General features: G+C 36.5%; 1 long non-coding RNA gene across 1 annotated transcript; it reads left to right on the plus strand.

Moving 5' to 3' along the window:
* The first annotated feature begins 278 nt into the window (after nt 1-278).
* LOC116537368 lies at nt 279-13,613 on the plus strand. Its single transcript, XR_004263093.1, has 3 exons — nt 279-293; nt 620-621; nt 13,518-13,613. It is a non-coding gene; the product is annotated as an uncharacterized LOC116537368 (long non-coding RNA).
* The last annotated feature ends 677 nt before the right edge of the window (nt 13,614-14,290 follow it).

The following is a 14,290-nucleotide window of genomic DNA, read 5'->3' on the forward strand; positions in this document are numbered from 1 at the left end:
GTCAGCTGTGGAACCAGAATGTGAGCATTATTTATTTGGTGGCATTACAATGCCATCTAATCTTGGAGAAAATCATTTAGACAAAAATCAGAGTATCCAAAAATTGCCTTGACATTCAGTGGCAAAATACAATGCTTAACTATGGCTTCTTGCATTTCTGTATTCTTTTTCTCATTATTGTTACTGAAATACTTGAATTCCATTCTTATTCCAATATCTTCAATAGTATCATTTTTCTCACTAGCTGCCTACGCAGGCCAGGAATTGTCAGCACAGAGAAAAGCTAAAGTTTTGTAAAATGTTCATGGTCTAGGCCTGGCTCCCATCTAGTATCATTCATTTCCTTTGGGAATATGCCCTTTCACAGTTTCCTAAGACAGTCTTCCTCGCCATTGAAGAACTAGAGTATGTAAAAATAGTGAGGTCAGCTACTAGGAGCTCTGCCTACTTTATCATATTTAAACCTCTTAATCTTAATGAGCTAAGTAGTCTGCTCCTTTCATAGACAAAAAAGTTGAGGCTCATGTGGGTTAAGAGATTTGCCAAAAATTTGGAGTTGGACATCAAGTCTGACTGACTGTAAGTTCGCTTTTCCAAGATGCTTCTAAAAGGAAGCTAGTGGTATTGTCTGTTCCATCAAAAGGAAAGACATTTAAATACTCAAAAGGAGTCAGTATTTATTGTGTATATAGATATGAATTGGAAGTAATGAAATAAATTATTTTTAGGCAAATGTCAGAGTTAGAGTTTCATATGAGAGTTAAATTTTCATATGTGAATACTAGAATATTAAGTCCTTAGTCTAATGATACTGACCACATTAAAATCATGTTTTAGAACATTTTCTAAGACCTCCTTGATATATGGAGTCACAGGTGTTTTGCTTTTGTTTTTGTCATTTGTTTGCTCATTTGTCCGTTTATTTTTAAAGTTAGCTATTTTTTTTCTTAGCTCTTTATTCTCTCAAAGCAAATTTGGTGTTTGATAACAGCTGAATTAATTTGGGGTCAAGTTTAGTGTTACTGAATAGATCAAGTTATTTAATATCATTTTGTGTCTAAAAAGGGTTGATCATACAGCAAATGAATGTAAGTTAGTGTACCTCATAAAATGAAATGTTTGAGTATTTATGATACCGTCATAATGCTTTCCCAAGGGTGTTAATTAGACAAAAAATAAACTTTCTGGAGGATATTTTGGCCATATATATCAAGAATTTTACATTTTATGCATGTTTTAGCACAATTCCATTTATAGAAACTTATGTTAAAGAAATAAATATGTATGCTAAGTTATTTTTTTAGGATACTCATCAGTGCATTATTTGAAAAAGTAAAATTAAAAATATATCTAACATGAGAAATTAGTCTATTATTATATAACTATATAATAAAACAGCATGCCTTCATTTAAAACAGTGTTATGGTATAATATGTAATGGTTCAATAAATATACATAATACAGTTAAAAATATTTTTAAAATTTAGTACAATATACTTTATTTTTGTGATATCAATATTATTCTTTATGCATAAATATTATTATTTAATATGTGAAGATAATTATGTATACCAAAAAAAGATGTGTGTGTGCATTTTCTCTCCAAATTTTCTATAGCACATATGTGTTAATTTTTTCATACAAATATTTAAAAACCTATTTTAAAAACTTGATTTGGTCTATACACATACATTATAAATTTTACAGTAGTAGGTTAACAACTTGCTTTAAATAATAGAAATTGATCATGGCACCTTTCAAAAACATAGCCTTCCTAGACTGGAAGAAAATATTTGCAAAATATACATTTGATTAAAGACTATTAACATACGAGAAGAGCCCTTGAAACTCTACATTAAGAAAATAAACAACTTGTTGAAAAAAATGGTCAAAAGATCTGAATTATCACCTCACTAAAGAAGATGTGCAAATGGCAAATAAGCATATAGAAAGATATTCAACATATTATATCATTGGGGATTGCAAATTAAAATAATGACAAAAATCTAAAACACTAACACCACCAAATGCTGGTGAAGATATGAAGCAATGGGAACTTTCATTTATTGCTGGTGGCAGTGCAAAATGATACAGCATTTGCAAGACATTTTGGAAGCATTTAGAATACAGTTTAGCAGTTTCTTAAAAAACTGAACGTTCTCCTACTATTCAATACAGCAATTGCTCTCCTTGATATTTACATAAGTGAATTGAAAACTAGGTAAAACATAAAAACCTACACATGAATGTTTATACTGTAGTGGCTTTATTCACAATTGCCAAAACTTGGAAGCAAACAAGATGTCCTTCAGTAAGTGAATAAATAAACAAATTGCGATACATCCAGACAATGAAATATTCAGCAGTAAAAAGAAATGAGCTACTAAGCCATGAAAGGCCATGAAAAAAGACCCGACATGCGTGTTACTAAATGAAAGAAGCCAATCTTAAAAGGCCATATACTATGAAATACATAATTCCAGCTGTATGACACTCTAAACAAGTCAAAACTTTGGACAGAGTAGAAAAGACCATTGGTTGCCAGGTGTTAAAAGAGAGAGAGGGATGAACAGGCAGAGCACAGAGAACTTTTAGGATGGTGAAAGTATTCTGTATGGTATTGCAATGCTGGCTACATGAACTATATTAGCACTAGAAGTTATTGGAGTCATATGGCATCCAAATATGTTACTGGCACTGAATCTGTATGGGTCTGCAGCAGCCTCAATTCCTGCCTCTTCAGAAGAATTTGACTGAGGGGCTTAAGGCAGAGGAGAGACCAAGGCAAGTTTTAGAGCAGGAGTGAAAGTTTATTAAAAAGCTTTCAAGCAGGAACAAAAGGAAGGAAAGTACACTTCGGAGAGGACCAAGTAGGTGACTTGAAGACAAGCCTGTGGTTTGACCTTTTGACTTGGGGTTTTTTGTATTGGCAAAATTCCGGGGTCTTGCATCCCTTCTCCCCTCATTCTTCCCTTGGGGTGGGCTGTCTCTAAGCATAGTGGCCTGCCAGCACTTTGGAGAGGCCTCATGCACAGTGTGGTTACTGCAGGTGTACAAATGCCCACTTGAGGTGTTGTTCCCTTGCCAGCTGAATGTCCCTAGAAGGTCACATAGCAGTTAAACTCTGCCATTTTGCGTCTTAGTGTGTGTGTGTGAGCCCACTTACCTCACTCCTGAGAGGGCTTATCAGGGAACTTCAGGTGTTTCTGTTTATTGAGAGACTGCCTTTCCCTGGCACTGGCTATGACCAATTATTATTTTGGAGAAACAGTTACCAACAGCCTGACCATCAACTGATGGTTATCTGACATTCCTGGTATGTGTGTGTGTGAGGGGGTAGAGGAGTGGAGGAGCCCTCTTGTTCTCTGCTCATGTCTGCCTAACTACCTCCATAACAACTACACATTTGTCAAACCCATAGATTATACAATACTAAGTAGTAAACCCTTATGTAAACTATAGTGTTTGGTTGACGATGTGTCAATGTAGGTTCATCACTTATAACAAATGTACCACTGTGGTTTGGGATGTTGATAGTGAGGGCAGCTATGTATGGGTGGGAAAAGGAAGTATAATGGAAACTCTCTATGCTTTCACTTAATTTGACTGTAAATCTAAATCTGCTCTTGAAAAAACCCAACTTTATTAATTTTTAAAACAGAAATCCTTAAACTGTTTATTTGAAGAAAGGTATAATCACAAATGTAAAGGAGACATAGTTAATATTCTGGATGGTTAGCTGAATGGATCTCCAGATGGGTTTATGGGTAAATCTATGAGTTTAAAGCAGAGATTGGCAAACATTTTCTGTAAAGGGACATATATTGAATATCTTTTTTCCCCCTGCAATCTGCTGTTTGTCTTACTGTGCAGCTCTGTTGTGTGAAAGCAGCCGTAGACAATCTGTAAACACATGGGCATAGCTGTCCATAAAACTTTATTTTCCAAAACAGAGATAGTTGCAAATCCCTGGTTTAAAGCAAGGGATGGGAATACGGTATGGAAAGCATGAGTTAAGTGTGTACCAAAACTTTCAAAGGGGTGAGAGGAGTTCTGCTCACTGTGAGGCTGATGGAGAGCTGGAAGAAAAGATGGGTTCCTCAGGCCTCAAAAAAGTTTTTTCTAGGTTCTAGGAAATTGCAAAGAAGTCTTAGTTTTCTCTAATACCAACAGAAGTTTGATTTGTTGTCCAAGAATTGTCTAATCCTTCAAAGAAAAAACACAGAGTTGGGAAATGGTAAAAGGCAACAACATTATTCTTTAACTTTCTTAGAGGGCAACTTGGAATAAGAACAACAAAGAAAATACTGAATCAGTGATTTCTCAGAATTCAGCAAACTCAAAGTACAGTCTCCTCTTGGTCTAGAGAAGTCATTGCCTAAATCAAAGCATTACTTTTTACCAAGAAGTTAGAGGAGTCCTACAGAGGCAGAAGAATATACTTAAAATGAAAAGGGAGATGTATTATGTGGCAGAATTATGTATGATATGCTGTTATTGGATCGAAGTTGGCTTAGTACTACCTTTCCAGTTTGTATAATACTTACTCAACTCCTTATAATTGCTTAAAAATGATTTGATAAAAAATGCCATTCAGAGTATTATTACATTAAATGAGACATTAGTTTTCTTGTTAAACCTCAGAAATGTGCAACTAAATACCTTTAGGTATTTACAGCACTCTTAGTTACCTGTTGGAGATTTATTTTTTCAGGTTTATTATAAAACAAGAGTATATATTTAAAAAGATAAACTGGAATGATAAAAATATAAAAGATAAAACTCATACATGCTACATTTGCTGCATGAGTAAATATCCTAATTAAAAGTCAAATTCAATCACTAAGTATAATTCCAAAGATGTCTACTGAAGCCAGAGCTGGAATGACAATTAGAGATAAAGATTTGTCTAAATGTTCTGTCTTTAAATATTTTATATTATTGTGTATAGTGGCTCTTCCATATTAATAAAAATCAAAATAGGATTCAACTCTTATAGGTGAGCTTGGTCACATGTCCCCAGTCAAGGACATCTTCATGTCAGGACATGCATGGATAAGCTTCATTTTGTCCATGCCCTGGCATAGAGTTTTCGATGAGTTCATGTTTCTTCAGGATCAGTGGGCTATAGTCACGTAGTTATGGCCATAAGTCTGCCTGCCTAGCTAGATTCTCATTTCTAGAATCAAAAGAGAAAAATGTCTATGAGAATAAAGCTGCCCTTCTGGATTTCAAGAACATGACAAATATGGGTTATTTAGTTAGTAGTTTGAAAACGTTGTCAATATTCTACCTCATAATTAATATAGATCTATGGTGTATTAGTCTGTTTTCACACTGCTGATAAAGACATACTCGAGACTGGGAAGAAAAAGAGGTTGAATTGGACTTACAGTTTCACATGGTTGGGGAGGCCTCAGAATCGTGGTGAGAGGTGAATGGCACTTCTTACATGGCAGTGGCAAGAGAAAATGAGGAAGAAGCAAAAGGTGAAAGCTCTGATAAACCCATCAGATCTTGTGAGACTTACAACCACAAGAACAGTATAGGAGAAAACACCCCCATGATGCAAATTATCTCCCATCGGGTTCCTCCCATAACACGTGGTAATTATGGGAGTACAATTCAAGATGCAATTTGGGTGGGGACACAGAGCCAAACCGTATCATATGGTCTCCTTATAGGATGTTATACAACTCTCTCATTACTCAATATTTACTGAGCATCTATTATGTGTCAGGCATTGTACTAGACAAAATGTGATGAGCAATACATGGTTTCCATTTTATCTGAGGCCTTTAAGGCCCCCTGTGGAAACAGCAGTTCTGTCCACTAGGTATTCAGTGTCACTCTGAACAGCAAGAGGCAAGGGAGAAAATAATCCCTTACTATATACATTTTGATTCTGAGAATCTGAGCTGTGTCATAATTTGCCACAGCCAAATCTCTGAGTAGGTGGGATGCAATTGTTCGTGGAAGAATTTTAACTTCACAAGAATTTTTTCATTCTACTATGTGCTTGATAATTAAAAAAAAAAAATACAGGGTGCAACCAAAAAGGAGCCCATGATTTTAAAATAAAATAAAAGGTAGAACTCTATTAATATGTGTGTGCATGTGTACACGTGTGTGTGTATGTATATGTGTATATGTGTGTATATACACATTAGTCCACATAAACACGTATATATAGGGAGTGATTAATGCTTTATATAATGGAAGACATTAAAATATAGGAATATATAAATAAAATGTATATATAAACAGAAAAATGAAAGAGTGGTTACAAAAATATTAACGATAATCTCAAAATTGTGGGATAATATGTGACATTTTCTTTCACACTTTTTATGTTTGTTGTTAATATGTTTTACTATAAGCATGTGTTATATATATAATCACACATAAGTAAAAGTGTTTTACTGAGAAAAAATAAGACCCGTACAGCAATACTAACTACCTGGCTCTCACCATAAAATATAAACTCGAATTGACTGTCACTGAGATTTTTTTCAAGTACTCAGTGAAGGGAAACAGCATAATCATTTGAAACACATATAGTTTGCTCACTTCCAAGTCTTGCTTTATCTCTGGACTCAGCCAGACCATTCCAGGGCTGTATACATGGATTATCTTGCCTTATTTTTATCTTTCCCAGCCCCCACCACTGGCATTTTGACCTTGTATTCAATGAAGAAAAAAAAATACTGAAAAACTAACACCCCAAAGATTTGTAACATAAAGGTGCATAAAGGAACCTTCTGTTACACAAAATTAGGAAAAGAGCATTCTTTCTCTTAGAATTTGGTATACTTATGAAGTATGTGAATTTTGACACTTGTGACATGTCCTATTTTGCATTGGCTGAGAGGAATCTTTTACCACAGATATTTGTTATCTAAATCTAATTACTATATATCAGTATTTGTCAACCTTCTTTTTCCCCATTATTGCCTCTCTGATGAACCTTTTAAGGCATACTTTTTCTAGCCAATTATGGCTCACAGTGAAATTTTAATACTACAGATATACTATATATTTGTTTATGTATTGTATGTATATCTGTGCTCTGTACATAAACAGGGAAAGACTTTTTGCACCCCCTCAGGCATTAATTCAAGCCTCATCAGGAATACAAGCTATATAGTAATCCATGACATTTCTCTGTGTTAAGTTGTCATTCTACTTAATTTTTTCTGGTTCTCTATATGCATATCCATATACAGAAATATACACGGAGACGTATAATCAAATATATTTCTTGGATGTATTCTTGTAAATAAATTCAAATTTACATAATCTGATATATCATTACATTTAAAATAAGGACATTAGCAAGATGGCAGAGTAGGAGATGTCAGCCTTCATTACCCAACAAAAACAATCAGACAGCTATCCATGAAGAAAAGTAGCCTTGGGAGAACTCAATAGTTCTTACAGAGGCACAAATAACATACAATTGGGATACAGCACCCTCTTCAATTGATGGTACTGGAAAAATTGGATATCCATATGCAGAATAATGAAACTGTACTACTATCTCTCACCATATTGAAGAGTTAACCCAAGATGAATTAAAGACTTAAACTTAAGACCCCAAACTATAAAACTACTAGAAAAAAGAAATAAGAAAAACACTTCAGGACATTAGACTACCCAAAGATATTATGACTAAGACCTCAAAAGCACACACAAAAAACTCAAAAATAGACAAATGGGACTATGTCAAACTAAAAAGTTTCTGCATAGCAAATGAAATAACCAGTGACCTGCTGAATGGGAGAAAGTATCTACAAGCTGTTCGTCAGACAAAGAACTCATATCTAGGACATACAAGAAACTCAAACAACTTGAGTAAAAAAAAAAAAATCAAATAGCCTGTCAGGTGTAATATCTCTTGCCTATAATACCAGTACTTTGGGAGGCTGAGGCAGGAGGATTGCTTGAGCCCAGGAGTTCAAGACAAGCCTGGGCAATGTAGCAAGACTGTTTCTACAAACACATAGAAAAAGTGGCCCATGGTGGTGCATGGCCTAGAGTCCCAGATACTCAGGAGGTTGAGGTGGAAGGGTCACTTGAGCCCAGGAGTCTGAGAATAGAGTGAGCTTTGATGCTGCCACTTTACCACAACTATTTTAAGATACAAAGTGATATCCTATATCTATAATAATATTAATAGTAATAATGATAAAACAATTATACTAAAAAGTGGGCAAAGAACATGAATAGACATTTCTCCAAAGAAAACGTACAAATGGCCAGCAGGTATATGAATGAATACTCAACATCAATAATCATCAGATAAATGAAAATCAAAGCAACAAGGAGATATCATCATATCCCAGTTAGAATGGTAAGGAAGTACAGGGAAACAAAAATCTTATACATTGTTGGTGGGAATATCGCTTTTCTAGGGCCACTATGAAAAACAGTATGAAGATTTCTTACAAAACTGCAAATAGAAATATCATATGATCCAGCAATCCCACTACTGGGTATTTATATGAAGGAAAATAAATCAGTATATCAAAGGGGATACTTGCACTTCCAGGTTTACTACAGCGCTATTCACAACAACAATGAAATGGAATCAATCTAATATCCATTAACGAATGAATGCATAGAGAAAATCTGGCATATACATACCATAGAGTACTATTTAGCCACAACAAGGAATGAATTCATGACATTTGCAGCAACATGGATGAAACTGAAGGTCATTATGTTAAGTGAAGATAGACACAGAAAGACAAATTTTTAATGTTCTCACTCATATATGAGAGCTAAAATGTTGATCTCACGAAGGTGAGTGTAGAATGATAGATACCAAAGGCTGGAAAGAGTGTGTAGGCAGGAGGAGTAGATGAAGACAGGTTAGTCAATGGGCTGTAAACATACAGTTACATAGCAGGTATAAATTCTAATATTCAATATCAGAGTAGGGTGACTATAGTTAGCAACAATGTATTGTATATTTTAAAGGAGCTAGAAGACGGTTGCCAACACATAGAAATGGTAAATACTGGCTGGTTGCAATGGCTCATGCCTGTTATCCTAGCACACTGGGAGGCCAAGGTGGGAGGATCAATTGAAGGCAGGAGTTTGAAACCAACCAGAGGCAACATAGTGAAACCCCATCTCTACCAATATATGTATGTGTGTGTATATATATATATATATATATATATATATATATACATATATATATATTTAGCTGGGCATGCTGGTGCATGTCTGTGGTCCCAGATAGGAAGCTGAGGGAGTTTGAGGCTACAGTGAGCCATGATCGTGCCACTGCACTTCAGTCTGTGTGAGAGAGTGAGACCCTGTCTTTAAAACAAAATAGAAAAAGAAATAATAAATACTCAAGGTGATGTATAATTCAAAAACCCTCACTTAATCATTACATATTCGTTGCATGTAACAAAATATCACATGTACTCTGTAAATATGTAAAATATTATGTATCAATTAAATTTTTAAAAGAATTTACGGTAACAAATTAGTTACCAATTAGTTACCAATTAGTGGAGCAAAAAAGGGAGAACACTTCACAGAGAGAATCACTGGGGAGACTGGTATACCTGCAATATGTGGCAATGGTCAGTAACAAAAAAGAATGATAGAACTATCTGTATAAGCCATGGGGTGGGTGTTACTGTGGCACATACCCCAGTGGTCCTCTGTAGCTGACCCTGCAGAGAACCATGGCAGACTTTGACACTGAAGACTTCAGTAGTTCCAGTACAACCATGGACTCACCCCAGCATTCACAGAAGAGGACTCAATACCGCTTGTTGACAATGACCACAGTGGCCTCCTCTTTAGAGGTCACTGGCAGCATTTGTCACTGAGGTAATCAACAGCCATCACTGCCATGGGCCCCATGGAAATGGAGATGATGCTGCATACCCCAGCAGGGCCTGCTATTGTACATCAGAATGCAGGGTTCCAGGCTCCCACGTCCCCCTTGCCACAACTCCACATACACTCTGAACCCAGAGCCATAGCTGCTCTGAATGACCTTCATTCCAGAAACCAGCTCTGTAGCTGCTCTATGTGTGTACCTGTGCTCCATAACTTGCCTCTGAAAAACTCTGTGTATATTAGTTTCTTATCATGATGCTAAGAAGAAATATCAAGACTAGGTAATCTCTAAAAGTAAGAGGTTTAACTGACTCAGTTCTGCAGCGCTGGGAGGCCTCAGGAAACTTAAGAGTCATGGTAGAAGAGGAAGAAAACACATCCTTCTTCACATGGAAGCAGCAAGGAGAAGAATGAGTGCCCAGCAAAGCGGAAAGCCCCTTATAAAATCTTTAGATCTCATGAGAACTAACTCACTATCACAAGAAAAGGATAGAGGACACTGCCATCCACTTGGTCCCTCCCACCACATATGGGCATTATAGGAACTACAATTCAAGATGAAATTTTGGTGGGAACACAGCTAAACAATATCACTGTGCATGCCTGCATCTCAGGTATTAAAACAATCACTACTATGAGCTAGCTGGGACCCCAGATAACAGAGCTGCTGTCATTCTGAGTGCCTGTGCTCCAGACTCTATTTTCTTGACTGTTCCATGAGTACTTGTATATCAGACACCAGTGCCACAACCACCAGAAGGCTTTGTACAAGCTAGACCCAGCACCAAGAGGGATAACAAGGACCATAACCTCCCCTGTGCAAGAGAGAATAGGAGAATCTTAAGAACCTTCACAGCTTAAGACCCCAACAGCTCTCACTGCTGCTGTGGTCCCCAGCAGTCTTGGTCTGGAGGACCCTTGCAATCTTCACCAAAATTGATCTTAGCTGACAGAACTGCATGAAGACTATGTCGTTGGGCCTTCCCAGGAGCTGGAACTACCACACCTCACCTATCCAGTGCTTTCCCACTGACTTATAAGTGTCCCTATCAAAAGCAGTCCAGAAATTGTACAACAAGGGGGTGACTCCTCCATCAAACATGCAGACATCATGCAAGGCTAAAAGAGACTGACACACAAATATCAAGAAAACATGACAACACCAAAAGAACACAATAGTTACCTAATAACAGACAACAAAGAAATGGAGATGTACAAATTTCCAGAGAAAGAATTCAAAATAATTATTTCAAGGAAGCTCAGTAAACTACAAGAGAATATAAACAACTCAACAAAATAAAAAAAATACAATAACTAAATGAGAACTTTTTTATTTTTTATTTTATTTATTTATTTATTTATTTATTTTTATTTTTTATTTTATTTTATTTTTTTGGGACAGAGTTTCGCTCTCGTTACCCAGGCTGGAGTGCAATGGCGCGATCTCGGCTCACCGCAACCTCCGCCTCCTGGGTTCAGGCAATTCTCCTGCCTCAGCTTCCTGAGTAGCTGGGATTACAGGCACGCGCCACCATGCCCAGCTAATGTTTTGTATTTTTAGTAGAGACGGGGTTTCACCATGTTGACCAGGATGGTCTCGATCTCTTGACTTCGTGATCCACCCGCCTCGGCCTCCCAAAGTGCTGGGATTACAGGCTTGAGCCACTGCACCCGGCCGAGAACTTTTTTAAAAGATAGGAATTATATAAAAGAAACATCAGAAAGTCTAGAGCTAATAATACAATTAATGCAATGAGAAATGCAACAGAAAGCATCAACAGCAGACTTGATCAAGCAGAAGAAATAATTTTTGAACTCAAAGACAAATCATTTGAAATTATCCAGTTAGAGGGAAAATATGAAAAGAGAATCAAAAAAGGTGAAGAAAACCTACATGTATTTTGGCATATCATCAATGAAATAATATTTACATAATGGAATTTTTGTTTGCTTGTTTGTTTCAAGTAATAAGGTTTATTGAACAGTAGTTAGCTGGCTCTGTGTTAGTTTCCAGCCTTATAAGAAAAGATGATTAAATATCATCTTTCATGATTTGCAGCTGAATTGACATTGGGCTTCTTCATACTTGTTAACATAAAAACTGAAATATATAATTGCATTATTATGCAGTCTTATTTTTCTCTTAAACTAATATTAAAACAAATTAGTGATTATCATATTCCATTTTTAATCAAAAAACTTATTTTGCAGTAATCATTTTAATAAGTGTATTAGGCATATGTACATACATTTTGTCATATAACTTATTTTAATTTTTATTATTTAAATTTGTAGCATAATTTTATTTCATTGGATTATTTAATGTCACATTTTCTGTATCTTTGACAGATGACATTGGCTTTTTTTGTTTTTAGCCTTCCTCTCCTTCCCCAGTGTCTTGACTCAGGACTTCAGGAGATAGGAAGGCTGTAGAAACATAATATGGTGGTGGATTGCACATAGTTTGTGGACTGGATGTGAGAAGAGCAGTGGGAGGAGGCAGTTGAGAGTGACTTCCACTTTCTTGCCCTGGGAGACTGGACAGTGTGGCTCCCATTTGCCATGTCTGGAAATGCATACCAAGACCCTAGAGGTTGGGAGAGTTGGCATAAAGATGATGCATTTTGTGTAACAAGCAGCTAGAGTTCGATTGTCCATAGAACCTTCAGAAAAGATATTCAATTGACAGTAGAAAACAATGATTTGGAGATCCAGGATAGACGTTTGGGTTGGTGAGAGGTAGGTGAAATTCATTCATTTGCAAGGGCTAAAATAAAGCAGTGGATGTTGAGGTACTCAGCTGATGAGATTCTGAATGCCAAGAAGGGTGACTCGGTGTAATCCAGAGAACACCCAGTACTAAAAGGGCAGAGATGGCATGGACAAGGAGAAAAGCCAATAGAAAGCAACAGTGAAAGTGACAGGGAGGGAGGAATTTTAAGAAGAGAGAGTGGGCAACAGAGACAAGTAAGAAACCAAATAAGGACTAACATTCTAAGTGGATTTGTCAGTGGCAAGTTTGTTATCTACATTAACAAGAAGAAAACTGTGTGTATGGGCACACCTTGTTTCACCGCTCTTTGCTTTATTGCACTTGCAGATATTGCATTTTTTATAAATTGAAAGTATGTGGCAACCCTGTGGTGAGCAAGTCTACTGATGCCATTTTTCCAATAGCACGTGCTCTTTTCACGTCTCTGTGCCACAGTGTGATGATTCTCTCAATATTTCAAATTCATTCATTTTTGTTATATGTGTTATGGGCATCTGTAATCATTAATATTTGATATTATTATTGTAATTGTTTTGGGGCTTTGCAAATTGTGTTCATACAACATGGCCAACATGATCCATAAGTGTTGTGTGTGATCTGATTGCTCCAATGACGGGCCTTTTTCCCCTCTCTTTCCCTCTGCTTTGGCCCCCCTATTTCCTGAGACACAACAATGCTGACACTAGGCCAATTAATAACCCTGCAATGACCTCTAAACATTCAAGTGAAAGGAAAATTTGCATGCCACTTACTTTAAATCAAAAGCTAGAAATGATTAGGCTTAGTGAGGAAGGCATGCCCAAAGCTGAGATAGGCTGAAAGGTACATCTCTTGTGCCAAGCTATGAATGCCATGAACAGTTCTTCAAGAAAATTAGAAGTGCTACTGCAGTGAACACATAAGTGATAAAGCAAAACAGCCTTATTGCTGGTATGGAGAAAGTTTGAGTGGTCTGGATAGAAGATCAAGCCAGCTACAAAATTCCCTTGAGCCAAATTCTATGAAGGCTGAGAAAAATGAGGAAGCTGCAGAAGAAAAGTTTGAAGCTAGCAGAGGCTGGTTCATAAAGTACAAGGTTAAATAGGAAGTGCTGATGGAGAAGCTGCAGGAAGTTATCAAAAAGATCTAGCTAAGATCATTGATGAAGATGACCACAGTAACAATAGATTTAGATTTTTAATGTAGACAGAGTATTCTTATTTTGAAAATAGATGCCAGGTAGGACTTTCATAGGTAGAGAAGAGATGTCAATGTCTGCCTTCAATTATATGACCTTCAAAGGACAGAATAAGTCTCTTACTAGGGGATAATGCAGCTGGTGACTTTAAGTTGAACCGGATGCTCATTTACCATACCAAAAAACAAGAGCTTTAAGAATTATGCTAAATCTACTCGGCTTGTGCTCTACGAATGAGACAGCAAAGCCTGGATGACATCATATCTGGTTGCACAACATGGTTTACTGAATGTTTTAAGCCTGCTTTTGAGACATACTGCTCAGAAAAAAAGATTTCTTTCAAAGTATTACTGCTTATTGACACTGGTCGCTGGAGAGATATGATGGAGATGTACAGGAAGATTAATGCTGTTGTCATGCCTGATAACAGTGTGTTCATTTTGCAGTAGCCCATGGATTAAGGAGTAATTTTG

Source organism: Sapajus apella, unplaced genomic scaffold (assembly GCF_009761245.1).
Source record: "Sapajus apella isolate SASKATOON/1434 unplaced genomic scaffold, GSC_monkey_1.0 scaffold109, whole genome shotgun sequence".
NCBI lineage: Eukaryota > Metazoa > Chordata > Mammalia > Primates > Cebidae > Sapajus > Sapajus apella.